At 37.8% G+C, this 4,606-nt stretch overlaps 1 long non-coding RNA gene across 1 annotated transcript; it reads left to right on the top strand.

Moving 5' to 3' along the window:
* Positions 1 to 1,082: 1,082 nt before the first annotated feature.
* Positions 1,083 to 3,538, top strand: LOC140249545 (uncharacterized). Its single transcript, XR_011903031.1, has 3 exons — positions 1,083 to 1,242; positions 2,272 to 2,310; positions 3,430 to 3,538. It is a non-coding gene; the product is annotated as an uncharacterized lncRNA (long non-coding RNA).
* The last annotated feature ends 1,068 nt before the right edge of the window (positions 3,539 to 4,606 follow it).

Below are 4,606 nucleotides of genomic sequence, written 5' to 3'. Positions count from 1 at the left end.
TGAAGGCAGTACTGCTGAATTTCTTTCCAGAAATGTGAATGGGATGAAGACAGCAACTTCTGGAGAAGACAGAGGCTTCTGTGTTGAGCATCCAGTTCCTCTTTGGAAGGCAGCTGCAGCTGTTCTGGCTTTCTGCCATCAAGGCACTGGCATCTGGTATAAGCAACACAGACGTTTCCTGCTCTTGGCAGTCTTCTATCTTAGGGTACTTGTCTGTTACATCCATGAATGCTGCATATATAACTGTATAGAGAACTCTGCAAGCTTGTAAGTATTGTTTCTCAAAGCAGAAATTAGATTGAAGGTAAAGCCTAGAAACACTGCTTGAAGACTGGCTCCACCTCCTCAAAGAGCAGTGAAAACCAGTTTGCTGATGTTCAGGGACTTTAGGCAGGAACACAAAAGAAACAGCCTAGGGATGGTGAAGAATGCATGAGATTCAAAGGAGAAAGCAGAAAGACAGATTAGATGTTATTTATAGGAAGGAAATAACCCTTTTGTCTTCTGACATTCATTAGGGGATAGATAAAGTGAACCAACTGAAGCTGGAAGTGAAACATAAATATAGGGAAAGTGGTGTGCATGGGAAGCCTTTTACATGATTTTGTAAAGTTTTAACTCAGGTTCTAAAATCTATGCTTTTGTTTAATAAATAAAGCATTGCTTTCTATTAAAAAAGTTTCTTTTGGGGCATTTAAATCAAACCTAGAATTCAGATGGAAACTTCTTGAGAATGGCAGGTGTAGCCATGCTTGATTGTGGTGGAAAAGCAGGCTCAGACCATATTTTAGAGTAGATGAGAAGCAGATTTTTTTTCTGGGGGAAGAGTAGGACCTTCAAAAAACTCAACTTTTTATACCTCAAGTGTGAAAAAACTGATTATAGAATCACAAGGTTGGAAAGGAAGGAAGAGGAAGATCTGTACAACACATCCCACTCCTGCTTGCCTTCCTTTACACACATAGGACCAGAGCCAAATGGGCTCCACAGGTGTCTCAGCTCAAGGAAACTTTGATAAGATACTCATCCCAGCTGCCCTTCCAGGTGCCCCGGCAGTAAGGGTGAGAACTGGCTTTCTTAACTTGAGAAGGAGCAAGGGTTAGTCCTAAAGCAGCTTTAATGTTTGCCAGGATTTTAGCTATTAACAGTTTGAATCCCTATGAAACTGCTCTGTGCTTCAGCTGGTGCAATGTGAGTCTGCAAATTCACATACAAATCACCGGAGTAGCAACTTCTGATTTGGTATGTAAAGTAATGAAGATGGGTCAGAAAGACTGGGGAATGGGGTATAATTCACTCCCCTCTGTGTACAGAGATTGTTGATAGATTGCCCTTTCACACCCAAGAAATGTCTAGTATGTATTCAGTGTCATTCAAGCAAACACACCATGTGCTTCCTTTGCATGATAATTTTTCTGGTGAGAACTGAGGCATATTGATTTTTTCATTTCCTTGAGGTTTCCACAGAAGTTATGATGTTTAATGCTCAGTTTTAGCTATTTGTTCCTATGTGGGATACAAACAGGACGTCACCTGGAAAAATAGGTTAAGTCGGCTCTTGCTATAACACCTCAACAGGTCTCAACTAAAATGTTACTCAAAATTGTCCAAATGAAACAGTAACAAAAATTAGTATCAACAGACTAATTCCCATGCACAGACTATACCAGTGCTCTGGAATGAGAAATTCATGTTTGAATTTCCACAAGAAATCAAGTCACCTAGTGTCATAACTGTTCCTATGAAGGCTGCAGTCTCTCCCATCTATTGTTGCAGGCCACTGGAAGGGAGGAGGTTTTACAAGTACCCTCAGTCTTGTCCCCACAGTATTTCTGTGAATTAAAAGCAACATGTTAACCAAAATATGCCACTGTGAACATGTCATAGGAGGGAAATAGCTGTTGGCTGGAGCATAGAGGCAAAGAGATTTTTTTCAGCCATGCTCAAAAGCAGTGAACAGCAAGCAGGAGAAGAGTGTAGTACATGCAGTATTATAGGCTGAGAAAGCCACTTGCGGGTACAGCAAGGCCACAGTTAATAGGAGAGATCTCCTTTAGAGAGACGTTTCTGCTCAAGGGCGAGCTCACAGGTTCCATGTCCTCATTCCATTCTGCTAAGAGGAGTCTAAGCCCCCTGCACTGGTGCAATGTCCATTAAAACTTGCAAGCCATCAGGGGAAGGTGAATCTGCTTGGATATAATTCTAACTCTGGCTAGGGTATGTCTGGCTCAGAAATACATCCAATTACCCAGCATTTCCTTTCTCTCTCAGGTGCAGGAGAGGATCGAGCTTAATTACCTCAACTAATATGTGAGTATAGGCCTTATGGAAATTGGCATTAAAAAACAGTGGACATATGCCTGTTTTCCATTTTTAAATTTTAGGTAATTTATATTTCTGTTTTGACTTTTTTCAAACACTGTATGTTTAGCAATAGCCTAATTTTATTCAAGTGCACTGCTTAGGTGCTCTGGGACAGTTTAGGCAGTCTAGTTTGAAAGCCAAACAGGTTGTAAGATGGCCAGTTTTCTCCCATTGCTGTAAGTGAACATCATGCTCGGTTTTCTATTGCCAGTTCATACAGGAAGAATTACAATTCACTAAATGGGTGAATATCCAGCTCATTACAAAGTAGTTATTCCATAATTTTGTTCAGACTGACAGCAAAATCCAATCAAGAGATCCAACTGATGGCATCACTGTTTGAAAGCATCTGTACCACCACAAGCTGTTTGGATAAGTTACCAGAGTATGTGAAAGTCAAGCTATTAGATTTCTGTATTGTTTTTGAAGGTTAATTTAGGTAATGTTAAAATACCTTGATACTATATTCATTCATAAGTCTTACAGCAGCAAAACTATAGAAAGTCCTTGTATTTTAGCAGGAGTCTGTCCAAAAGTGCATGACCTTACTTTTTCCTTAAAGTATGTTGTAAATTTAAAAGGTGCTGTTAATTTTTTGCATTGTCCATATTCTTGAAAGTGCTGAATAAATCACTATCATAAATCATTGTTGAATGTACTGCATTTTAGGTCAGGTATAAGTCAAACAGTGAATACTAACTACTCCCATCACTTGTTATTTGTTCTATTTTCCAGGACTGCCTGGGTTTCATACTCTTATTCCTTTTCTTTTTCTTTTTTTTTTTTTTTTTTTTTTTTTTTTTTTTTTTGTTTTGTTTTGTTTTGTTTTTAAGAAACAGTTTTGTACCACTTTTAGTTTTTGAACTGTTGGAAACTAAACAAGCAAATATGTTGTCCCACATTTTTGTACTACTTTATTTATTATGGTGTATAGCAATATATGCTATATGTGTTCTTGCTATATGTTATCATTATTATTGTTTTTTTCCACAGGAATTAAATTTAATGGGGGACTGAATATTCCATACACCTTTTTTTTTTTTTTTTTTTTTTTTTTTCTTACAGGTGTAGTACATATGATGTTTTGAATCCAGCTATAGGATTTTGCCATTTAATCTGTTGCCAGTGGTGAATTTAAAAGTGGAAGTGCTTAATATGGTGTTGCACCTGAAAGATGCCATTCTCGAACTTTTCAACTGCTTGGGTACACCTGGTCAGGACAGACTCTGAACAAGGTGGTGAGAATAATACACCAAATAGTAAACCAGTATAAATGTTACAGAAGAAGTCTGTCTTATGGTTGTTGCGAGATCATTGCCGATTACAGGTTCACTTATATTTTGTGGAGACTATCTGTAAAAATTTCAGACAATACAATTTCCATCTTATCCCAGTTCCACAGACTAATACATCTCACTACCTGGAATTTTTTTTTCCTGATAGTCTCTCCTAATTTTTCCTTCAATAGCTCTCCCATCATAAACACATATTAAATTGCTTTTAAAAGTTTAAAAGTTTAAAGCTTTTAAAAGTAGTTTTTCTTCAGGTTGGTACCAACATCAGAATAAACTGACCACACATATTTCCTGTATAGAATTATACTGGATGAAATTAACCACACTCCCTCCACAGTAATTATATACAGTTGCATCATACTCAGCAAAATTGGCTTCAAAAAAATTGAAGAAAATCACCCTGCTGTGTTATACAGCACTTTGCCACAAGGTCCAGACCTGCTGCGCCATACTCTTTTTCATGTATGTCACACTTACTGTGTTACCTCGGGAAAAATCTGTTTCACCTACTACTTTTAGGACTTATACACAGAAAGGATTGTTAACTGTTATGTGCTCTTGATGCTTATTGCTTAAGATCTGGGGAAAAAATGCTTCATATCAAAGAACTTCTTATCTTACCTTACGCATTTTTGAGTGCATGGTTAATCACTGCAGGCTGTTTTAACCATCTATAATGTAAACTGCTTTCAGTTATCTACCTGTTCTTCTGGCAGAATTTTGCTGTTCCCTCAAAGATAGAATAGCTGAACAAGACATGTATTTTTCCCAGGACATGCTGCATTGTGGTCTGGCATATTAATGTCATCTGAGACAGAATTTTTTTGTCATACTGAAACTGGAAGTAATGGTTCAATATGAGTGTTATTGTAGAGTCAGTCCATGGGGAACGTAGAACACTGTTGTTCATGTGAGGCTGAGCTCTTTGAAATACAAGGCTGAGGAGA

The sequence above is a fragment of the Excalfactoria chinensis genome, chromosome 3 (assembly GCF_039878825.1).
Source record: "Excalfactoria chinensis isolate bCotChi1 chromosome 3, bCotChi1.hap2, whole genome shotgun sequence".
NCBI lineage: Eukaryota > Metazoa > Chordata > Aves > Galliformes > Phasianidae > Excalfactoria > Excalfactoria chinensis.
The sequence above is the reverse complement of the archived record's forward strand: the minus strand, read 5'-3'. Positions and strand labels throughout refer to the sequence as shown.